General features: G+C 38.1%; 1 long non-coding RNA gene across 3 annotated transcripts in view; it reads left to right on the forward strand.

Annotated features, from left to right (window-relative positions):
- Window positions 1-26,113, forward strand: part of LOC112990805 (uncharacterized) — a 195,541-nt gene that overhangs the window by 139,321 nt on the left and 30,107 nt on the right. For 2 of the 3 annotated variants that reach the window (XR_010389164.1, XR_010389166.1), the window contains exons 3-4: window positions 20,115-20,179; window positions 25,070-25,234. This is a non-coding gene — a long non-coding RNA (uncharacterized LOC112990805). The remainder of the gene's footprint in view (window positions 1-20,114; window positions 20,180-25,069; window positions 25,235-26,113) is intronic. The other variant, XR_010389165.1, reaches the window with a different exon arrangement.

The raw sequence follows: 26,113 nt of genomic DNA on the forward strand, positions 1-26,113 counted from the left end.
GAATAAGGCCAACCAAGGAAAAGAAAGTTTGCAGTAGTGATGTGTTGTCTCCCCAGACATATACTCTTGTTATTGCTGCAGATTTAGTTCCTGGTTTTGTGTTTTGGAAAGCATCTTCACTGTGTCCTTATGCAGTTTTCCCATAGTCTCAAACATGGCTTTTTAATCTGTATGAAAATACACAGTGATTTTACCTAGAACTTACTCCAGTCAGTTCATTCTAGTTTGATATCTGTTTCCTCATTCTCTCTGATTATTCTCCAAAGAAGACAAAACAAAAATGTAAGTGCAACAAATCATATCTTTATCATGCTGTGCACCCTAAACTGGTGTAGAATATTTACTCCAGCTCTTAATTGGTTTAACAGATTCAATTTACAGTGGTCATTCCATGGGAAATTCTTTCTGTACCCCTAAAAGTGGTCATGTCTTATGATCTTCCAGTCTACTACTGCATTTATCAGAGTAATGTTATAAATAGAAAGATTATGTTATCTTCCACTGTATGGTATCTCATGACACTGGTTTTTTTTTTACCCCTGGTGTCCACTTTATTAAAAAATATATATACAGTTTCATACTGCACTGAAGCTTCTTAAAGACAATTTAAAATCCCCAACCTGGCAATTCTTTGCTGTTCCCTCCCTATGGGCTGGGAAATCTTGTTAGAATGCAAGAAGATGTTGACTTTGGACAACAGCTCAAAGTCTTTAACAACGTCCAACAGACTTTGAAAGTGAAATGGCATGGAAGAGGAAGGATGAAATATCTATCAAAGGTCACAATAAAATCCTGATCAGATGCACCTTACTTCTCTGACCAACTAATTAGATGATAGGTATTCAGGTTTGAAAGATAGGTAGAGACACAATATGTTTGAAATGCAAGGAGGAGAGGGACGTAGAAAAATCAATATAGATATTTGCATTCTGCAATCAGTGAAAGTTATACTTTTAAATCAGCATAGCATTGATTCCTGGGTTGTTTTTTTTCCTAATAAAGAATACAGGTGTGAGGTGCATTTAAAACAAAAGGCTGCATAATTTGACTTCTTGTTCCATTCTTAGTTATTATCCAGTGAGCAAACTACTTTGAGAACTCATCCTAAGGTTTATTCTGTGGAAATGCTCCTGTAGCCCACTGGTCTATATATTACATTTTCCTATCCCTAACAGATCCAGACAATGTGAGTCATCAGTTATAGTTAAAAATCCAGTTCATTAGCACAGGCTATGAATTTGTTTAACAGTGTAAGTCCTTGCAACACTTTTCAGTATGTCAGATGTTACACATGCAACTGTCTTTCCTAAATAAATGATTATGTTTACAGCTGTTTAAAACCAATTCAGCATTAATGTAAAGATAGTCATTGTGCATACATCTAGGTCATCTTTGAATCATCCTTTAATTTCCCCTGAATCTTTTCCTCCTAATTTCTTTCATTATACCTAGGTAGATACTTTAGTAGAAAAATCACGGGTTTGGCCTGTCATTTGGGTGTATGTTTGGTTATTTTGTTTTAGAAATGAATACTTAGGCTGAAACAATTTCATTTATTTAGAGAAAAGAGCTGTCATCACTTGCATGGGCTACAGTCTGAACAGCATCTCTGCAGTGACCCAATCAACTGTTTTGTTTGTCATTCAGGGTTCTGTGCTAGATTTTAAGTAGATGTTGAAATGTAGCTATAATCTTCAAAATTTTGTTCGTATGCATTAGAAGTGTTTCCTGTAGCCATCAGTGTGGTACAACCCCAAGAGTCTTTTTACTATTTAGAGTGCGAAACTAGGCATAACAAGAACTGCTGCAGAGAGGGTAGGAATTATCTGGGATAAGAAATGCTCAAGTTGGTTGCACCAAGGAATACTGCAGTTCAAAGGGATTTTTTGCTAATGACAAATATAGTATAGGTTCCCTAGAGACTCCCATCGCTCGAGCTTTGCAGAATAGATTAAACAAAAATCTGGCATGCATGCCATGAGTGTATTTCTTCCTGCCTTGGGTAAGGGAATGACCTTTTCAGGAGCCTTCTAGTTCTTTTTTCTATGTCTGTGAAAATGGCTTGAAGGTACTTGGAGAGTTCTGGCTTCATGGGAATGGAGCCTGCTCAGGAGGCATCCAGCACACTGTGGGATCAAACTTCTTGTTCAGAGAAATTTTACAGTTGACTAGCAGCGCTCATTAAGGTGATGTCTATAGCCTCCTATGCCCTGTCATGCTTCTCAACCCTGTAGATCAGAGGCAAGTGCTGATTTATGATTTCAAGTCACAGGTTTTTTGCTAATTGCTCATCAGGGAACATCTGCCTCACAGCTTGAATATAACTGAATACTACAAAGTGAGGATTAAAGAGCATCCTTCCTTCCTCCCTCTCTTTCAGCAAGACAGGAGATGTTTAGCTTTGTTTGGCTTTTTGATCATTTGGCTTCAGTCTTCATTTTGTTTAGTTATTTATTTTTATTAATGGAAAAATGGCCACCAAATTATTATGAGTGGCAAAAGGAGTAAAATCTACTCCCAGAAAAATAGGTGTAAAGTCGGGGCTGCAAATCAAGTGAGGGAACCAGAACAGAAAGAAAGTGTGGACAAGATCGAGTGAAACTGCATTAGGGCCAGCTGGAACTAAAATAATCCACTAAAGAGGAAACTGTTTTTTCCAGTCACTAGCAGACAAAAGGTACAGGAGGTATATTGCAAGCAGTGATGGATAAAAGACATTCTGTAAGATAAGAAACTGGAGTTACTGAAGTAAAATATCAATTTAGGTGTAATTACAGTATTCTCTTAGGAAGAAAGGGAGGTGTTTACCCAGCAATCCTGTTCCAGAAGAGCTGATCCCATTTCCCAAAGGGAAAGTAATATAAAAATATCAATCTTGAGGTCAGTTTTCTTTAGGAACATAATATAGTGTCTTTATCAGAGAAATCTCAGAATGGCTACGCAATCATTAGCATAGCAATGAAATGCAAATTTATTGGAAATGACCCAAGACCAGTTTCTCCCCCATTCCCTTCTCTCCTCTCACCTCTTCTCCAGCCCCCTTCTCTTCCATCATCTCTCTCCCTTTTTCTTCTCTCTTACAGACCTAAGGTGCCAACAGAAAGACTGGGTAACACATCTGTGTTGTAAAAGGCTATATTCTGTTGCATCTCAGAAGATTTCACAAAGCTCTGCTTAGTCGGTCTGTCAGGTCACTTCTTGCATAGTGACGTAGATTTTCAACTCTTACGTGTGAAGTGCGTTCTGCACACACAGCAACACCTGATTGCAGTGCGACTGCATCTGTCCATTTGCAGGCTACATATAGGGAGAGGTGAAACCGGAGCCAATAAGCTTTGCAAAAAGAACATAAAATGTTATGGAAGCATTGCACACCTGACTCACAGGTGCAATGTCCTGGATTCATCAACAAGGAGATTAAACATGGGAATACCTGAGTCAACATTTCAAGCCTGTAATCACCTGGTAGAGATGAGTCTGCTTTGTTACTGCAGAACCACACTTTTATGTTGTTCAACCATTAGCTGGAAACAAGACTCACAGTCACAACTGTGATTATATTCTGCCTTGACTGGCTGGTCCCAGGATGAATGCTGCACCCTACATGAAACCTGCATCCACAACATCTTTATGGACAGTGTAGCTTCCACCTGAGTACAGGCTGCCTACACATCCTCCCTGCCCTTGTGGCTAGGAATACCAGGAAGCTCCATGGGCTATTCTGTGCCTTCTGACACTGGTCGCTCCTGTAACAGAACCCATTTGTAGTACCAGACATCTAGATTTTCTCAGATGACATTGCACCCTAGAAATTTCTATCTCTCTCTGCTGACTCTCAAGAGGGTATAGGGTGACTAAGCCACATGGAGCTGCCTGATGTTGACTAGGATGAATACCCATGCATGTGCCACTGCAAAGACAGATGGGATTAAGGTAATAATCAGTCATGCCCTGAAGTTCCTTCCAGGACACAAATAGATTTCTGCTGATCCAGCCTGAGGCTTTTCAAGAAGGAACTATGGATGATAAGCAAATTTAGCCCCAATATCAACCTCTTGTGAAGTTGAAGTTTCAAGTGAACCTTCAGCATTACTTTTTGTTAGTGAAAACATCTACATCAGCTGAATGGGAGCTTTTCACTGCTCAAAGAATGAATGACTTCGGATGAAATTTGCTTGTTTCCTACTATCTACTTATTTGCTTTTGAGGAGAAACACATGGCTCATAAACAGCTCTTCCATTCCAAGTAATAACCTTAGTCACTGCTTCAACTGAAATGAAAACAACCTCTGTTCTGATCAGATCTGCTTTTTTGTTTATTTACTACAATTTTCTGATTTCCTGTCTATCATATGTTTAAATTGAACAATATCATGACATGAGGGACTTCAGCATTTAAGTTAATAATCCATTTGATTCACTCACTGCAAGGTTTTCTATTGCTCTGAGAATGTTTACGGTCTGATTCAGTCCATTTTTGTGCTTGCTGCAGTCACAATCACACTCGTGGTTTAGTCAGTTCATGTAGCATCATGCTTTGCATTCTTTAGGCCTTTTTATTACCCGTAAGTGTATGGAGGTTTTTTTAGTGCTCTTCTCCTCCTCATAAACATCTCATCACTTATCACTCTTAAGGGCACCAATGTCTGAAGTTGTCTCATTGAAATTTCATCTTAACTCTCCTCTAATTTTCTTTTGAAGGTCCTGGGCAGAGCTAACATTTTTTAACACTGTTAATTGTGTTCCTTGTCTTGAAAAAGAATTATCTTCTTGATCATCCTCCCTGGTTAGGTTTTTTATGTGGCACTTAAGCCCCCTGGTTGTCTTATTAGGATGGAAGTAGTCCAAATTAAAGGTACATTACCACTGTGATAAGATCACCTAGTTAATTGCAGACAGGCCCTTGGAGATTAGTTACTTCTGTGCTCTAATTATTTCTCGGGACAGTATTTCTCTCTTCTTCAAGCTATGCATGTACTAAATATAACAAATAAGTCTTTTAAAACTGGACAGTAAATATACAAATTTTACTTTCTCAGTGATATCAATGTCATCCATGGACAAAATTAACTTTCCTCTCTCACCCATGCCCATTGTAATTTTTTTACACATTGTAATATTTGCATAAGAAAAAATATTATTTTTGTACAGTCTGTAACCATATGTTTTGTCATTAATACTTCATTCAGTATGAACACGTACATAAATTGTTTTGGATCTTATGTTACATCTCATAAAGCTCATTATCACAGTTCTTAAGTGATACTGAAGTCCCAGGTCTGCTTCTGGCTATCCTGATGTTGCCCCAGCCCCTGCTTGTCCTGAGAGAGATCACTGATGACTTACTGACAGCATACAGACATTTTGTTCCTCAGTCATTCAGATGACAAACCTAATCAATGGACTCCACATCTTACTTTTAGATAGGTGTTCTGATTTCCTTTCTCTATATATTATGATATAAGGAGAAGGAGCACAGTGATAACAGAAGGACTTGTGCCCTAGTCTCTTTGCAAGATTGGATCAAGAAGGCTGAGGAAAGTCAGAAATGCCCCGACTCTCTTCTCTTCATTTAAAAATAGCCAGTTATATGATTTTCTAAGTAATTGTTTAAAGTTTGGTGTACAGGAGCCTAAAAATCCTTGGAGAGGACTCCTGGCATCGTGTTAGATTCCTGCGTCTTGAGCAAAAAACTCTTTCCCACTGCCATTCCTCAGAAACACCTGCTCTTTGCCAGATCACTCAGAATGGGTTTGAGAGGGATTCTCTTCCAAAGTTTAATTAGCACAGTTGAACAGGATTGGCTTCATCTTATTGGTAGATAAATATCAACATCTGAGCAGTTCACTCTAGAGCCCCTTAATGGCCAATGGAAGTGTAGTCAGTATAGTGAATGGTAACTGGGGCTTAATTCATCTCATGTAAAAGTGGACATTAAAATAGGTCAGATAAATTGTGCTCTAATAATACCGATTTCTCTCTTTTGACCATAAGGGAAGGTAGAGTGACTAGCTCAGAAGTAGACATCCACGTAGTACATGTTTTAAGTTTGGGTAGGATGACTCATACCATAAGGAGCTGTTGGAAAAAGATGATCTTATGTGCTACATCTTTGTCAGAAAAATTCCTTTTAAATTTATGCTGTGATTCCCAATGGAAAAGATATCCCAGTGATATCACAGGGAAGATGATTCACACAGGAGTGTTAATTATGTTTTAATGTATACTTTTCAATTGTACAGCTTGAGCATTTTCCCCAGATTCACTGTTGAATCTATGCTGGCAATGGTTTGAAGGCACTAAACATATTGTTTGAAGTAATAGTCACTGAAGACCCATCCTTAATGACCAGAGAGAACCTTGTATTGTTTAAGAGGAACAATACCCTGTCCAGAAAGTCTGACTTTCTGTCCTTAAAGTGGTTATCCTTTAGTAGTATGTTTTGCCGCTAGAGTTGGTACAGATTTTATTTGATTCAAGTAGGAGGTGTTCAATACTGCATAGAGTTTGGGGCTTTAAATGCAACAGCCATTCTTTTGATTCTGCCTGTCTGTCAGCCAAGGAGCTTTTTGACAAAAGGGCTTTTTCATTTCGGAAGAAGTCAGTCACAAAAGCCTACTGTTTTTTAAGTGTACTGCTTTCACCAAAAGTGTGTTGAACATCATTTTTCAGTACAGACTGGGATGAAAGTCAAAATTAAGGCCAAATGAGAGACCCACATAAAAACAGCCCAATAGTCTGAATGTTTTTCTGGAATGGGGGATGTAGCTCATAATCCCAGGCTGTGTGAGACTGAATAAGTATCTGAACCTTTACACTCTTTACAGTTTAGATGGGAGTGTGCTTCATTCAACTATCATCTTATTCTTGAGGTAAAAAATAAATTATTCTTTCACAAAAACAGTTAACAGCTCTTTTTATTTATTTATTTTTTCCTGACTGTCCCTATAGGCAATGTGATTCTGGTACATAAGTAATTTATGAACTCTCTGAGGTGGTCCCAGTATACCAACCATTAATAGTATACAAAAATATAGCTAAAAGAAAAAGGTACTTTTACCACTCTTTCAAATGTCACCTTTTAGACAGTCAAAATATGAGAAGTTGACAGTACTTAGGGAGCACTGAGAAGAGCGACAAATAATTTACTAGGCTCAAATCCTGATAAATGGTGAATGCTTGTTCTGTTTGACCAAAATATAGCTTCGATATGAGTGGTTATGGCATATTACTGCCTTGTGAGAAACATTACACAGCTTCAGGTTTTTCTGGACTTGAGCAGATGCTCCTCTATGCCATATCAAGCTTTTGTTTTATGAGCTCCAACCCTCATTCTGTCTTCACTCCTCTGCTATCTGATTTCAGCTGGTTTCAATAATAACGAGAAGCAATTCCCAAATAAAAAAAAAAGAAAATCCAAAACATCTATCTTCTGACTTTTAAAGAACTCTATTTTGACCTTTAAAATAATGTGAATAGAATGGCATTAGTAGAAGGTCACACAGTAACGAGCATACAAACACTGCACTGTGGAAAGCCAGGGACTGTGCAGTGAAGTTTCCCAGAACAGACTTCCCTCTGCATCACTATTTACCAGCTGTAATTACCATGAGAGGAGGGAGAGATGGATCTCAGGGCCAGGTGAATCAACAAGAGAAATCGCCTTTGCTGGAAGTAAAAGTGAGCAGTGCAAAATTTGTCTTTCAGAAGAGGCAGCATTTGTTCCCTACTAGAGAAAGGATGTGGAGGAGTTCAACTCCCACCCTCCCACACTGTCCTGTAATCCGTTACCACATTTCAAGGAACATACATTTTTTAATGTGTTTATCCTCACAAAGCTGTTGTGAGGTAGGCAAGTGTCATTAACTCCATGATAATGGAAGTCTTCGGGAACCAAGGTCCATAGAGAGACAAAGAGCCTAAATTAGATTTGAGGCCCCAGAGTAGGATGTAGACAACGAAGTCTGAAAACCTCCCTGTTCTCCCAAATTATCCCTTTCTTTTCAAGATTTTCAGCATTGTTGAGTCTGGTTGCCAAAATTAAGGCACTTAAAAGATACCTGATTTTCATAATTTTCTAAGCTTGTTCATTCTGGAACTCATATTCACTGAAGGCTGCAAATGGACATCCAGAAAGTGTCCAGGGCTGCATGGCAAAACAGTAAGCAGTATCCATTTGGACATTTTTTTCTTATACCTGTTTATTTTTAAAACTATTCATTTTCTCTTCATTCAGGTGGCCTCTTTGCAAGAGGTAAATCCTTAATTATTTTCTTTAAAAAAATCTAGACTCAACAGCTTTTTTGAATGTGGAAACACTTGAACCATATATTCTAATACTGTAAAAGTATTTAGAAGAACAAGCTTTGCTTCATTTTTGTGGCATCTGGATACATGCATAACCCTTCAGAAGAGTTATGAAAAGTTTACACTTATGGACAATTTACGCTTAGAAACAAATTTCAACTATTTTGATTTGATTTCCTTCCGAAATTCCTTTCTGATAATAGTGAATATTCAGAGTACCAGAAAACAAGAAGATACTTCAGTGTTTACTGTTTTGGGCTCTGTTCTGTAATGGCATTGAAATATCAGCCTTCACGTTGATGTGTTGCCTTCTATTTATACCTGCTGTTCATGTCAGTATAGCACTATTTCCCTGTACTTTCCTTTTACATGCAATTGAGTATTAGCTTTTTCTCGTGACCTTCATTCTGTGACTGCTTTGCCATTGCTGGCTTTCCATCCAACCCTGTATTGATTTGCAGCTGTGCTTTTTAGTGCTTGATGCTTATTTGGACACTTTTGTATGCAAAGAAGGAACTGGACTGGCAGCTTCCTGAATCCACAGGCACGTAGTTTCATCTTCCAAAACATTTTAATTTAAATATAGAAGGGATTAGATTTTTATAATTCCCCCGGAAGTCATGGAAGGCTATATTTCCAATATAAACAAAGAAAAAAAGGAAAAATAACCAACAAAATTAAGAAAGAAAAGTAAAACCAGAAGGCCTGATTGTAGCAATGTCCACAAGAAAAAAAAATTACATGACTATTTTGTTTTATATATATATCCTTAAAACTACACTAATCTTTGATATATTCAGCAATTAGTAAACTTTTACCAGAGTTCTAATCATTAGCAAATGCACATGAAAGTACATTTTCCTCAAAGCTTGTTGCCTTTTATTTTTTATAATAAATCCAGCTGGAGGAGGGTTGTCTGCAAAATACTGCTATTTAATTTATTGTCTATATTCTTTTCCAAAAGTTACATTTATGGAAAATTCAATGAACTGGTTGACAAATGCATCGAAAAGACTTCCACGTTTTATATATATACAACGCTGTGCAACTTTGTTGCTAGGTTTCTATGCAATAATTGAGAGGAAGCAATTTTAACCGCATTTTTTAAAACACTGTGACAAAGAATGTGTCTCAGTCAAAGAAAAATGAGGCTTTTTTCACCTATATAACTCAGAAATGAGTATTGATGCATTTAGATCGCACTCCAGAGACATGTCTGTGTTAAGTTTAACCAAAAATAATATGGTTAGAAATAAAAAGGTTTTAAGTAGGCCCAACTGATCTGGTCTGTCAAGACTCCTAGTAGGAAAAAGAAAAAAAATATATCTTTTAAGTCAATATACTTTTTTTTTTTTTTGGGGGGGGGGGGGGGAAATTGCAGCGCTGAAAGCCTGATCAATCCTCAGGGCTGAATACTTCCCTAGAAAAAAAGAGATTGAAAATGGGAAAAATAGTGAAAATCTAAAATATTGTTTAGGAAAATAACTTTGACTAGAACTAGTAATAAGTTAAGATGGGAACTGCTTCCATAAAAGATTCCTGCATATTAGAACTCACATTTTTTATTTACTTAAGATATTTTAATTTTATATTGGATGGCTTGTCTGCAACGATTTGGTTTAACCTGAATATTCGTAATAAGTATTTTTTAAGCTTTCACATTTAATTTCTCTGAATCTGGTGCCTACCCAAAACTCATTGCTGTCTGATTGACTCACTAATTCAAGAGGATTTTGATGGGGCATGAACATGGGCATAATGAAATAAGAATCTGATCCACTACATGTGGTGAAAATTTTTTTGCTGTCTCTGCTTTGCTCTGTTTTTGACTTCCTATTTCTGAGTCATATTTCTTCAGCTTAAACATGAGAACAGCACTTCTCTTTGTTAAAAGCTATAGCCATTGATAGTCATTTCAGAGCTAGGCAAGTACAACTGTCACTCTATCATCTTTTTAATTGAGCATATTTTCATGCTTTCATCATTCAAAGCTGACTCAACAAAGTATGTCTAAATGTTCACACCCAATGGGCTTTGGCCTGTATTGAGATGTTTATTAGGTGCCCGATATATTGCTTCAAAGTAAGGAAAGTTTCTGAAACACCTTAAGTGCTTCATGTAGGAGGCACTAAGGCACAGATTCATCTCGCCTCATTTTAACCACTACAACTAGGCAATTAGTTTATTTGAGGTGTGCCTTAGTTGTGTCTGGAAGATATATCCTGAAAAGATCAAATTAGTAGAAAATTAATTTGTTGGTTGCTGTGTTTTTGTTTTACTTGCTTATTTGCAGAATTTCCACAGAGTGATAGTATATTCACCCACAGTCCTGACTGCAAAGGGGAGCTATCAGTTTTTTTCATCTAGCCAACTGCTATTGATGTGTCAGTTCTCCATCTACCAGCTCCAGTTTTTCTCCCATGTTCCCCTCATTTAGAGGAACACAAAATGCTCCCTAGAACCCACTTAACTTGTCGAATTCATATACACAAGATTTGTATTTCCATAAAAGGGATCTTCAAGTAAATCTGTTGAAGAACTACAATGTGATGGACCTTCCCCATGTAGCTACTCAGAGACGGGACAAAAGCTTACAAGCAGATGAGTCACTGGCTTGATGAATTGTTGTTCCTCAGTTGAGCTGAATTAATTTACTATGGATGCACAGACTATTCACTGTGACAGTGAAGTAAAACAATTTATTCAATACAACAGAGGCCATCACCATCCTGGTACAAAATAGTTTGTGTGGTTTTCCAGACACAGTGAACTAGGACTTCAAATAAGGTCACTTGAAACCTGTTAGCTGCTGGGAGGAAATTTGTTACACCATAGCATCTTGTTGCCTTGAGATAGTCATTCTAGATCTTGAAGGCATAGCTGGGTGCTTATTATGGCTGAAACTAACTTGATTTCTGCTCCCTTTGAGATGATTAGGAACAGTCACAGAATCAACTGAAAAACAAATCATTAATTGAAATAAACACATCTACAACGATTTTATTCAACCAGGTTAACTTTCTGTGTAGACAAAGCAAAGGAAGTGTGAATAGGATTGGTGTCAAGTCTTCCAAAGATGGATGTGTTTTTCTAATAGGATCCATCCTGGCTGACTTCCAGCTGAATCTACAGTAGACGATAGTTTGTAGAAAATTGCTGTGCAGTCAAGTGAGAAATTACAGTTGGAGAGAATTGTTTTCCTATCCTTATTCTAGATGAACTTCTCTTAAAATATTTAAGTTCTCTGTTTCTGAACAATTGTGGAATTCAATTGATTTTATTATCACACATAAAAAAATGAGTGTGGAGCTTCTCATCTGGCACCACTGGCAGAGATGAGCAAACAGAATTAATATTTCTCACATGGAACACGACACAAATGATTGTATTCCAAACTGGGCGATTACGATAATGATTCACATGCAATATTTGCATGAAATGGCAGTAATGGAAGCAACTGCTAAAACTCTGAGTTATTAGCTGCCCAGAAGCATTTAGAAATCAGAGTTTATTTTCTTTTCAGTCATTGCAATTGCTTTTTCCTAAAATATAACCCTGAGGGTGCCTCCTACTCCGGCACTCATGTTCTATTCATTCAAGTTTCTTTGCTTCTCACCCAAGCTCTGAGCCTGCAAGAAGCATATTAGTTCATATTGGCTCCCTATATTTGGTATACCATGCTTGATCTTGTTTGTTAGGCATTCACTCACTTTTTCTACCATGTCCAAAGCTGTCCTGGCGGAGGTTTTGTTCACCTCAGACTGTTGAATTGCTGCTGATTCTGTAACCTCTTATTAAAACCTACCTCCTGCATGCCTTTCCCCTTGCTGTTGTTGTCCCTTCTCTCAAGAGACAAGAACGCATTCTGTGCTCAGCTAGGGGAAAGAGAAAATGAGAAAATAAGAGGAACACAAGGACACTTTGTTGCCTAGTCCTGCAGTCTTTAGCTTTCTGCTCCTTCTTTCCCCACTCATTCAAGCATGGACTCAGGAACAGAAAATTCCAGTTACATATATGGGGAGGAAGGACATCCTAGCCTCTCCAGCGGTTGGTGGTGCTCAAGTCTTGCCTCACCCTCAGATCCTCTGATCTGACCCGTAGGAATGGCTGATGTTGAAAAGGCAGACTTTCTGTCCACCACTGGCACCCAACTTTACTGCATGTGGCTGCAGTGTGGCAAGGCATGATTTTGTAAGAGATAGTGAGACACAGCTCAGTTTTTCCTCTTCCAAGCCAGAGGTGGTGTTATTCAAGTGAGAAATGCTGTGACAGGACAGCCTTTGGGCCCCGGCAAGCAAGGAGCTGTGTGCGGAGACAGACAATCAGGCAAAGCACTCTTCTTCCCCTCAGCTACAGATAACGATGGATTACCAATGTCTAAATTTGTTCTGTGAAGGGAAGAAATACCTTACCCTGACCCATCTGACAATACCTGCTGTCCAATTTTGTCCTCACTTCTGAGAAGTCACAAGCCATTGTGGTAGTTGCCAATATAAAGTCCATGACATATATGACGAATTTAAGATGGGCCTGAAGAAGAAGAAGAAATAAACACATGCACACCACACACATACACACCCTGCAATGGCAGACTGAGGCTCTCATCCTGGGTGTATAAATACTCTGGACATCTGTGAAGAGGAAAATAGCTGTTCATAAGCGTCATCACTCTGAAGATTATTGAAAAGAAACTTTTAAAAGAACAAGGAAATAAAATGCTTGAGGAATGATAGACAAGGGAATCAGAAAGGCAGAACTTAAATATGTATCTCTGTGTGTGTGTGTGTGTATGCATTTGTATGTATGCATGTATGTATGTATACCTCCCCTTTAAATACATACCTGTAGATAGCTCTTCTAAACAAGGGGAGGCACTAATGATGAAAGCCTAATGATATAGGTTTAATAATTGTAAAGCGCTTAGCAGAATGATAGAATTGTAAAAAAAAAGCTAGTATGTAGCTGATAGTTTAGAACCTGTCATAGTCAGGGGCTTTTTCAATTAACTTTTTCCTTTATTCACCTTCAGCACTGGAAAGAGACATCTTTTTGTTGAAAATTGTAGTTTTCACTGTAACAAAAGAAAGTTTTGCTTTTTTTCTTCCAAAAAAAAAAGAAAAAAGGAGTCAGCAGTGCTAACTATATGCAGTAATCTCCTGGGTATAAATCAAAAGGAAGCTCCAATTAAACCATAGAAAGAGATCATCTGATACAGAGGGTAAGAAATAGTACTTTGAAGTATAAGACCAGCTAAAAACACTGAAAAGGACCCCATACTTCTTAGTTTCCAAGCCTAAAGGTTAGCGCTCACTTTGCATTATACCAGAGGTATATCTTTCTCAAGATCCCGGGTACTGCCACATTGACATAATCTCTCAGGTCCTGTCTCAGTCCTGTTAGGATCCATAGAAGATCCCCCACCACTGCTTTACCCCATTTGCAGGGTTTAAACTAACAGCAGATGTCCCATCATTTTTTCACAAGACCAGTCCTTGCATAAAAGAGTAATGTGATATCCTATAATCCAATAGCACTGGGCTTAAAACAGTTTCCCAGGCACATCTAATCCACTGCAAATGTTTTATACACGTCCACCTTTGCTGTCTCTCTCTGAACCAGGTAAACTGTCCTTCCATGTAATATAGAAGAGTATCCAGTGGAAAGGAGCAAGAGAGCTTTCCCCATATACAGGTCAGATGTTTGGGGAATCCACATGGGAGGTGTGTGTTCATGTATCTTCAAGTGGAGCAGGGACCAGGCCTACCCAACCCCTAGTCTTTGTAGCAAATTAATATTTTAACTGAAATTCTACTGGACTAAAAGAGCATGGGAAAGAGGAATGGTCTGTGAAAAAGGCCAGGTTAATCACTTAACTCGAAAAAAGGCTGGTATTTTATGTGAGTGAAATTAAAACCACTTTTCCTAAGTGTTTTCTGCAGCTTACGTAAGGAGGCTCCGCGTTAAAGGGAGAAGTATTTGGGGGCTATGCGCAGGAATGGACGGCTTTCCCATATTTGTATTATGGGGGAATCCAAACACTTCATGTAAGGTGTGGATTTTTCCAAGTGGGAAGTCACATAGAGGTTTTACATTGCAGTGTCTAAGTTATTACATGGATTTAGTACCTGGACTCCTTATTTCTGATCAGCTCTGTGATCTTACTTCCCCCTGTCTGGCTTTGCCTCCGTTCTCCAGGGCAATTTTAAGACTTCTAAAGCTTAATTTGGGTTTGCCCAGGATGAGTGCAGCAGAGCTCTGATCTAATCTTGTGCTTCTAGGAGGTTTTCTTCATTATTTGCGCTGCAGAAGAAGAGCCCCTCCCTCTCTCTTCTGTTATTCTAATACAATTATCCAGCACAGGTTTGCAACAGATATGGTGACAGACTGTTCACTCTGGAAAGTCTTAGCTTTTATAAATAGCGTCCTTATGAAGACTGATAATTTAGGCATCGGTTTGCTTTAACACTCTTTGTGGGTTTTTTTCAATCCAAACTGTAGATCTTTAATTTGTTTCTATCCCTGCTGATGGCAAATGCTCTGAAGGTAGACAACAAACAATGTGTATATTTATTATTTATAAAACTCAAAATAGGCAATACAGGCATGAAGGTTTTTAAACACACAGAGGAGGAAATCAGGAAAAATTGAGTCTAATCTACTTGTGCCAATCTCTGTTTTCGTATATCCTTTAAACAGTTACATGCTCACCTAACCTGCATTGTCAATGACTTGGTCTTGGCTGTATCCTATACCCTTTTGTCACATTTACAGGAGTAAACATCAGGCTGAATGCAAAATCTAGCTAACTTTCCCAATGACTATCACATCTAACCCTTCCTCCTTCTCATAACTGATGCTGAATTTATTTAGAAGGCTATTTCTAGCTTCTTTTGCCCCTGGAATATTAACTGGCCTCTTTCTTTCACTGGAACTGCTGGAACAGGAATCAGCTCCAGACTAGAGACACCTGAATTTAATGTTAGGTATGTAAGCTGCTGTTACAGTCAGTGCAATTTTAAATCAATACAATGAAAGGAACCTAGCAAGCTATTCAGCTCACCCTTGAAGCTGATGTACTTTTGTTGTCTACATGTAGATGTCTTATGCCATTTGAGATTCCTTTGTCACTGCAGCCTGGACTCCAGCTGCCAGTGTATAGGAGTGTGGGTCTCCTCCAGGACCTATTTCATATCTGCCTTGGTGTTTGGATGGACATCTGAGGTGGCATTAGACACCTCTGTGTGAGCATCTGAATCAACTCCATTGCCTCGTCTTCTTTCATGCGAGAGGCATGATTTAAAACTGAGCAAAATAAAGGTATAAAACAAAAGGACAGGTGTAAAATTTGTCTTGGACAGTTGTGGCGGACATTGGATCAGGACAGCAGTATACTATGATGTAGTCATATTTAAGATCTTTTTACTCTGATTTCTTGAGGTGGTGTTTACCAATAATTGCTTGAGTGTGTTTCTTGCTTTTTTTCATTTGATAGCAATGACTAAAACAACTGAGAACAAATAGGGTTTTTGAAGGAACTGTAAGAACTTTGAACAACAAGCATTTCATGCAGAGTCCTGGATGATAAATATGGGCAGGCTATCAAGATTCTTTGACTTACAGTACTGCACTGGCAAAGTAAAACCAGACAACCTCAAAGAATCAACCTTTAGCGAAACACAAAACAGCAATTTACTGTTTATTGGAAGATAAAACAAATGGAGATAAAATAAAACATCTTCTTCCCTCTATGTTGGGAGAGCCTTGATCAGAACAGGTGATAAAGTGGTGCCTAATAATGAGAAGGAAAGGAAGAGCTTATTGGATTTATACGTATTATTCAGCCAGAACATGGTTGTTAGCAATATACATCATGTCACACAGGGACTCTAATCCAATTTTCAGTATATAAGAAAATTCTTTTCTTCAACCCTGAACCTCTCATTTCTTTATCTTGGTCCTGAGCAGGCTCAGCTACCTTGTCTGGATTATTTATTTTATTCATTCATTGCAAGGAAGCAATTAATAGTATCAGTGAGATGCAGTTGCAAATTACTATCCAGACAAACAGGAACTTTTTATTTACTGCAAACAAACAAATGAAAAAATCCCTGATTTAAGAAAATAATGAAATACATGCTCAATGTTTATAGTTTCACTTCAGAAGGATGAAATGTAGAACATTTAATATCAGCTTCTCATCTGCATAGGAGTCATCACACACTTTTCTAGTGGCTTGTTCTAAAGTGCATACCTCTTAGGAGATACTGTGCATCAGCTAGACTCTTTTTCTCTATATGCTGTTTTCTATGACTTACACTGAGTTTTAAAAATATTTGTGTTACACAGGCATCACACAAAACATGAATATAAGTAATCCTCTGATTTTTTTTCCCAGAAAAGTTTTTTCATCAACTCGCTCCCCCTAAAATTCATCCCTGAGAAGAATGTAGCTAAAAAATAATCTGAGAGCATCAGAGAGGCTGCAGAACAGATGAATTCTTGCTCTCAGGGCGATACCCTACTCCTGACTTGATAACTTTCGTCTGGCAAGAGCAGCTGAGCATTTCTCAGTTGTCTCCAGAAATGCAGTTCACCACACGACGGTCACAGACCATGACTTTTCCTGGCAGACTTTGTATAGTGCATAGGATGCAGGTTGGGACCCCCATCCTGGCTGATGAACAGGACCATGTATATCCATTGGCTAGAATATACACAAGGAATAAACATAATTTTTGGTCAAGAAAGACAATCCGGTGGAGCAGTGAGCCGCCACAGAAGAAACTTTCCTTCACTTTTTGAGTCTGCTGTCAGCTTTTCCCACGTCAGGGCAGTGTCTGTCTCTTCACTCTTCTCTGCACATAGTGGTTCAAACTGACCTCCAGAAATTACAATTGAACTAGCACAAGGTCTCTCTGATAGGGAGAAGACTTCCTTACTAGGAAATAAGCCAGTAACCTGAAAAATAAAAGGACCACCCAATCCAGCTCCTGCAAGGGATTCAATGTGAAAGATCTATTTCTGCTTAATTTCACATTTAGCCTAATCAAAATTAATTGCTTCATTTAGACAAGATTTAAGACTACCAACTTAGTAAAATAATTTAGACCTAGTATTTCATCACCAAAAGTCCACACCAGCAATCATTACATCCTTTATATCACCCTTTCTTCATTTATTATTGTCCTGAAAGAAAAATGTTGAAATTCAAAGCTGTATTGTTTAGTCCAGCTATGGGTCTATTTTGACTGAGTTTGAATTCAAACCAGCAGCTTCTCAGTTGAATTCATACATTGTTCATAAAATCACTGTCTGAAATATTTGTGCTTGAAGGTGAACTATTGGTCCCCATGAAAACAATGTCAAAACTGCTATTTATTTCATTGGCCCTGGGATTTTGACTGAGTCATTACAATTAGCAACTCCATTGTATGTTTATTTATTATTAATTTATTGTTTGCTTTGTTCCATATATTTTTATCTGTAATTTTGTTTAGGAAAGCTAATATTTACCAGGAGTTCAAGAGTGTATATGCTTACCTGTTTTCCAGTTTTTGAGCTCATTACCCTGTAGAGTTCCTGTTACATCCTCAGTCCTCTTAAAGAATTGATTCTCTTACAGAAGGTTAGGATCCTGGATATAGTCCATTTAAAATATACACAGAAGTTTTTACTCAGTCAAGAAAAAAAAATCTTGTAACAGCTGTCCAAATTACATTTTGGATTTGTTTGCCTTTTTTTCCCCCCTTACATTTTTTCTTCTTTTCTTGGTAGAAGGCTGAGAAAATCCTTCTCCCCCTGCTCTCTAATGGAACAATGTAGTTCTACTGTTGTGTCCAGACATCTGTTTCTTTGAAAGAAATGGTCCTTTCTGATGTTTTTATTGCGAAGTACTGAAGAACTGCCCACTATTGCAGCGAGGGAATATATAAAGTCCGTATTTTTTAGTGCATACCTGTAGAGTCAAAACAGACTGATATATGTTGGATAACGTACTAGTACTTCAGATGCTTCTATCCTCATTGTTTGGCAGAAGAAAGAGAACGTGAATGCAAATCTTAATTTTGCCATCTAAATTTTAATTCAAATATCTGTAATTGCAATAATAAATGTGTATCAAAATGGGGAATAGTTCCTCTATAAGATGCAAGGCAGCCTAGCAGTTTGAACAAATTTTCCCTGTAATAGATAAATATGTATGTATAGATAAATACGTATGTATAATAACAGGTAACAACTGAGAATGTTAAAAAAATCCAAAAGCTGAAGCCTCTTGAGAAAACTTCAAAAAAGCTAACAAAAGAGCTCCTGTAAAACATAACAAAAATAAAAATAGATGCTCTAGTTGCTGGATAAAAATAGTGTAGCTTTAATGCCTTCTTCAAACAGATGGCTCTAAAAATTTGAGATGACGAATTATGATTTGTTCAGCCCAAAAAGAAGTCTTTCCAAAGGCTCCATGAATTGTGGCAACACTGTTAGAGATGACCTTGAGATGGGTTTTGATATTGCCTGCTAAAAACTTTCATGATGAATTTAAAATAAGGATTAAGAGGAAATTAAAATAAGGAAAACAAAATTAGGTATTACCATTCCAGATAATATAAGAATTTTACTAAGATTTGATTTGTCTTACTGTGAACAAACTAGAAGTGAAGTGAAGGGAAACAGAAGTCTTGCCTCTGATGCATTGCCTGTTAATAGGCTAATAGATAGATGCATTGACTAAGAAAGTGCTGAGAACTGCTTAGCACCGGTAGTTTGCTAATAGCCTTAACATGTACATGGATACAAGCAGAACACTGAAATACAGTCACGTCAAGCAGCTATAAGAATTATGGATGTGATTCACTTCTGTGTTACTCCAGTGTTATTCTGCTCTATAACCAGATTGATACAATAGCTGTATGAGACTGGAATAATTCAGTGATGAAGATGGCCTGTTATCTGCAGCTTAATAAGTAAAGAAAACATTTTCAGGCCTATGCTATATAAAAAACCACACATGCATTATTAACCCTTGGCACATAAGGATTTTCTTATTTTCACTGTTTCAGTTAAGTGAGCTGTAATAGTGATTGTACACATAAACAGCTTAATGTTTCTATAGCAACTATCGTTTTGTAAAAAGCTTTACAATCATTAATTATTATTAATCATATTTATTATGCTTGTGGCTAAGGAATCAAACAGTTCCATTGGGTCCAAACCTTAACAAACTAAATTATTGAGACTGTGCCAGGATGGGGGCCAGGTAATCTTTAACCACTCTGTATGGCAGGTCTGTATAATTCATGAATTTTATCTTTTTTTTTTTTTTTTTTTTTTTTTTGATAGGATGAAGTAAGGAGGAGTTTAATTAAGTTGAGGAATGATTTAGCTCTTGTACTCCACTAGGCGACAACAGTCTCTTACCCTCCCACTGTAGCCAGTGCTGGCTGTGCTGCACTGTGAGCAGCTGAAAGCACAGCAGCACCTCTGCTTTAGGCTCTTCTTGCTGACCACTGGTCTATCCGTTCCAGTGGAGTATAGCAAAGGCTTGTGCAGTGTACTACATTGCACAAGGCTGAATTTACTGCAAGAAGAAGGCACAGGGTAAGAAATGAATAAGGTAAATCAGACAGGTGAAGTGGATCCACGAAGCAAGAGGAGGGACAGAGCTGGAACAAACTGACACTCAGCACAGGATGCACAAAGTCCAGAGAAAATTTTTCCTCATCAACTTACCATTTGCCCTTGGTTGTAGGATTCAGGTACCCTTTTCTGAGTCATGTAGATAACCTAATGCCTTTTCTCTATTTGTCCAGACAACTAACTGGAATGAAAAAGGCATCATGGTAGAAAATGGACTGGCAACGAGACAAAACATATGGTACAGTATATTACAGATGTGCCTTTTCTCATTCATTTTCTTAGCATTACTTTGAGATCTAGAGATCTGAAATTGGAAACAGAGAAACTCTCTGGAATTGTACCCTTTGCTTATTCTGTTACAAGAACACATGGGGAAATAATTATCATAAGCAACTGCATGTTAATGGCAGATACCCAGCTGCCATAAAAATGGGAGACAATGTAATTTCAGGACATAAAAATGGCTGAACTAGTAAGTCAGGCTCAAGTTCCATCATTAGATCTGTATCCTGTTTCTGATGGTGTCAAAAGCAGATGCCAAGGGAAAGGTATAATAGGGGGAACATACATGATATAGTCTTGTTTTTTAAGGGGCAGTCTTGTATTGCCACAATAGCAATTTGAACATCCAGTTCTTCAAAATCCCCTCATAACTATTATTTCAGTAAAATTTGTTGTGAAAAGATATCTATACAGTGTGTGAAAATGTGCTCTCTTTCCGGGCAACCACATAAAAGCGAGATTCCTGAGTACAAACTGTTATGGGAATGAGTGTTCAGTATGAGATACACTTTCTAAAAGGCCAATTTGTTCTAACTGGCCTGAGATTAGTGCATTTATTTTCTGAATAAATGTATAGTCAAGTGTTGAGGAGAAACAACATGCTTTCAGATGGTTTATTAGCAGTGGGTGAACTTGTACAGACTAATTTCAAACGCACTCTAGCTTTACTGTCTAGCTCATATTTTGTTTAGTATGGACTGTAAAGAAAGGGACAGAAAGGTTGTGAGCTGAATTATGACTGGTCATTAAGTCTGCTAACTAGCAGAGGCAACAATAAAAGACAGGTCAGTTCCGCTGAGTCTATCGACTCCTGTATCTGCCCTGCGCTTGATGGTCAGGTAAAAAAAGTAGCCACCAGTGGCAGCCAAAATTTGTCTTATTATAAAACAAGGCATTGACATTCTGCTCACTTTGTCCTCAATCATATCACTGGGACAAAGTAGTAAGGTTCAGGGAAGAAAATGTGGTCTAGAGGAGTCAATGAGAGTTTCATTGCTAACTCAAATGGTGACTGAATTTCAGCCCGTTTTCTGTACAGGTCTCATGTCCATGTCCAGTCCTTCTGTGAATGTAAAGCCTGGCATACAGATTTCAGACTCCTGTTAATTACACCAAAGTCTGAGTCTGGGAAAGCAAAACCTGGAATCAAGGCAGCAGTGGGACTCTGTTCGCTTCTCTTCTCATGAACTGTGCTGGATTCTGTAACATCCGAATGTTTAGCATGCTCGGTATGGTGTTCTTGCTCTTCCAGGGCCTGGAGACAACTGAGTGTGTGCCTGTGTATAATTATACAAACTGTATTTGGCTAATTACTCCGTTATTGCAGGATCTAAGGAGTTCTATGAGTTAAATGATAGTAGAGTGGGCAGTTCAGAAATTGTAACTTAAGTTAGGAAACTGGCTAGTGAACACAGGTTATACACTTCTTTCTCTCATGCATTAAATAAATACAGCTGTACAGAATTCATGGCTATCATAGCACCTATTTAAAGTGAGATTCCTTTGCATCAGCTAAATAGCTATATTTTCAAAATGTTCCAAAGGCCACAGGTGTATGTATAAGTTCTCATAAAGGAAAAGGAATTGGCAATTAGAAGCTGCAACATCCTCCGCGTTCCCTTCGGTTACTAGCCACACATCTGGGGATTCTCAAGGTGGTCCCACTGAGCTCCTCTGCTAACTCCCAAATCTCATCAGTGGTATAAATTCTTCACAAGGTGCAATTCTTCATATCCTTGCAAAGACTTTGTTAATCACTTGCTCGTTTGCCAAATGAGCTCCACTTGCTGTCAGACCAGTGTCACCAAATTCATGGATAGGAGAAACCCACAAAATGAAATTCAGCCAAATGTGGAGAAAAATGCTGCGTGTAAGGCAGAAAAGTCAAACATGTAAAGATAAATGAGGAATGCAGGCAGGCAACGTCACCATAGAAAAGATGCTAGCTAGCTAGGGAGTAACAGACTGAGCTGTGAAAGGAAAACAACCCCCCAGTAGCTGCACAAAAGCAGCATTTTTGCATAAAAATTTGTTATAGGAATGGAATAACCTATCAAGCAAGAAAGCTGAAGTGAACACAGCTTCACCATTCAAGAACCAATTAGAGGGCATCATGGAGAGAAAAGAATCAGTCAGAGAAGAGAGCTAGGTTCATTTAATGGAGTTGCTGTGATTTATACCAGCAGGAGTCCTAGCCCCAGAAGAATGAAGCCTTTAATCTTTATATTAAAAGGAAGCTTTCTGTGTTCTGGGCATTTCATTTTCCCTTCTCTGCCCTACTCCCAGCACACAGGTGGCAGAGTCAGAAGCTCTCTTGAATCCTGAATATGTAAAGGAAGAGCTGCAAAGTGTTGGAAACATCTCTTCTAGTTTAATAAATCTTAGGAAATTTCAATATTATCCTTTTTTTAAAATGAAGTACCTGAAAACTACTCTTGTGAGTAGTGTCAGCTCGTTAATCAGCAAGCTAATCCTTTCCTGGTAATTTGAGGATGGAGCTCTATTTGCAAAAGAGCAATGCATCATAAAAAAGAAAGATGAAAGAAGAGACTATTTCAGGAGACAAGGAAAGCTAAATCAATTCTTGTTAAAACCTTCGTGCATGGCTTTTTTCGTAATTCTAATTTCAAAGTATTTCAGTTGTTCCTATGTTCTACCTCATTTTACTGGCTTCCAGACACCGATGCCTACAATGATTATGTTTAGTAATACTTTCTTAAAGTTACAGAATAAGCAAGAATACTGCAATGGCAAACTCCAGTCCACAGACTACCAGCAATTTTTCATGAGATGTCATCACGTGTACGATTTCTCCACATATGTCTACAGAAGATCCGTATTCCTCACCTATCTCCTTGGATGCTGAGGTTAATTTCCTGAAATAAGAAAGGGTTTTACAGCTAGAGTACCTGGAAGTGATGGTGAGGTAGTGTTTTCTTACTGCAAGCCCTTTTTTATTTTTATTTTCATTGTGTCCGATTCTCAAAGAAAAACAAATCAAAACTCCCTCGACAGCAGTGTAAGAATATGGTCATATGCAAACATTTAGAAACAAGGTTCAAATATCTTTGATTCAAAGAAAGGTTTTCTTGACTTAGCTGATCCTCTGTTTAAATTTCAGTTTCAATAATTTTGGGAAGTTGATAGAAATGCAGCAATTTTAGTGTTTTTACAAGTAGTTAATTGTGAACTCTACACTTTGATGCCAAATGGTGGTGAAGAGGAATGAAGTATGTGTCTTTATTACACAATTGATACTCTTATAGGCATTCACTCTCATGAAACCCTCTGGTGCAGCGCATGGGTTCATTCTGTGTGTCTATTCCAAATGCTTCATGGGATTTTGAACATGTCCACAGCCTGCTCGTTGGAAAATCACAGCTCTGTTAGTGGCATTGTCAGAGAGATTTGCCTATAACATGAGATCGGATTAATTTAAATTATGTGTTTGTTGAGAGAACCTTCTGCCAATGTGGCTGAAAGCAAAACACGAGCCAAAGCTGAAGCCTGTTCTTCTGTCCAGCATGTGCACCGGTTTGCTGAGAGTTCCTCTCTCACATTCCTCTGCAGCTTGATACTGATATCATTCTAGGAATTTCTAGTATATGAATTACCAGAGTATCAGATGGCATTGTTCCATGGAAGTCATTGAGGCTAATCTGATTATACCGATTGAAGAACTGTTCATTTAGTATCCAAGTTTGATAAATAACATTTAGTTATTTCGCTGCAGTTTGAACACAGCATATTCCAGAGCTAAAAGCTACAGGTTGGTCTAGAAAGTTACAGTTAAGCAGAAACTATTCAACTGCAGCCATAAATGTAACCTAACTGTGAGGTGTCCTAGGCTACCCAAGTCATCCACATGGAACTGGCAGATAGGACAGAGCAGCTTTGGGAGCAGCAGATGGAGGCTGGACAGGATCACCCTACAGAATCCAGAATAACACTAGATGTCTATATGTGAACAGATGTATTAAGCCCATAGCTTTGTGGACTGGAGTTAGAAGGAGACCTAGGATATGCACAACACTTAACCACCCCAGACACTACTGAAGGTCAGGCAAGATCCCATGACTACACTGGACTAGAATTGACTAGAATTTGGCTGTTTCATATCAGCTGGGGAAGGGGCCAAAAACTTAGGGAATACCTACAATACAAGATGGGATGCAGTGTATGGATACTGAGGTTGGCACTCACTCATGGCCATTAGTCACTCTTATTCCAGTAATAGAAAGGTGCCCAAATGGATATATAGAATCAAACTCACTTTTTTCTCCCCTCCCTAGTCCAGTTAATTTTCATACGTGCAGTGCAAAGTAAAATAAATTCAACAGGAGGTCTGCAGAAACTTTGCTATCAAACAACTCTGCCAGGTATTTCTGTGTCTAGAAGATTCATGCCAATGAAGTGAGGTTTAAATCTTCTCAACCAAAGAAAGGTATTGAACCATGGGTCCCCATAGGAACATCCCCCATATGAACACCCCACTTCTAGAGTGAGTCCTCCAACTGAGTTACTGAATTAAAAAGCAGCATATAGTTTGTGACTCCTGACAGTACTCAAACATATTTTAGACAGCTAAGCCCATTCAAGGCTTATCTGCATTAAGGTATACTCAGAGGCAGATCTGCAGTCACTTTGGTAATTTTAGGAATCAATAGTAAATAGACTAGTAGAAATATTTTGAACATCAACATTTCTAGTCTGGGAACCTAAAATGGCAGCTAAGCACTTAAATCTGAGGAAAACTGAAGAACTTCATGATCAAAAAGGCAGCTACCTGGTTGTAAAAGGTCTTTGTCTTAGTTGCTGATCTTATATCTGTATTTTTGCATTGCAGATGAAGTTATTTAAGTCTCTGGAGTATTGGATCTGAGACCCACAATAAAATACTTCAGTAACTGTGCTTCAGTTGATGCAGTTTCTCCTAATAAACAAGACAGCTAAGAACTAGGAGAGTTGGTTCCATACTCACTGCGGCTACTGACTGGCAATGCACCCACGTGTAAGTCACTTTTCTTGTATATCCCTTCCCTGTCCCACTGGTATTAACTGCTCTGTAAGCCATATGTGAGGTAGAGACTTTAATGCACAATACAGTATCTTGTGTAAGGAGGTCTTAGTCTGATAAAGGTCTGCAGTTCTCTGAAATGTATGTCTTGGAGCTATAATAAATGCCACTAATTTTGCTCTGAGAATTTCTCCGGGAAAATTTACCTTCGCAGTTGATACCAGTCACACAATTGATGGGAAAGTTTAAAAGTAGTGCCAATAATGCATTTATATGTTGATTTTTGTATTAGGCATTCAAATATTAAAAATAAGTCCATTACTGTGCAGAAGAGTTTAGGGTAACACAAGTATGGATCTACACACAGATACATATAATACATATTTACATCACTGGAACACATTGCCCAGAGATGGAGTGGAGGAAAAAAAATGAAAAGAAAGAAATAAAATTATTCATGTCAAATATCTCTTCCCACCTTTTCAAATCAAGAGCTCAATTTGGTTTCAGTTGTCTGTATTTTTTTACCTTAGTGGAGCCATTCTGGGGAATCCACAAGTTCCTGAGAGCAAAATTTAAGATGCAAATTTATTTTGAACAACTCACACCGTGACATGTGTTGGAAATGAAAATTATGCTCCAATTTGTTTTTTTCCTTTACAATAATCCCCCCACCCCTTTTTTTGGTTAGTCATTGTACCGTTTAGGTTCTGAAGTGTTACCATTTATGTGTGCAAACCAGGTGGGCAGAAGCTTCTAACGTAATATACGCTTGTGCTATAGTACCTAGACTTTTATTCATAAACAAGCCACTTGACTAAACAAGCCACTTGACCAAAGGGCAGTTTAGCTAGATTTTAGGATAAATCAATA

The sequence above is a fragment of the Dromaius novaehollandiae genome, chromosome 4, assembly GCF_036370855.1.
Source record: "Dromaius novaehollandiae isolate bDroNov1 chromosome 4, bDroNov1.hap1, whole genome shotgun sequence".
Lineage (NCBI taxonomy): Eukaryota > Metazoa > Chordata > Aves > Casuariiformes > Dromaiidae > Dromaius > Dromaius novaehollandiae.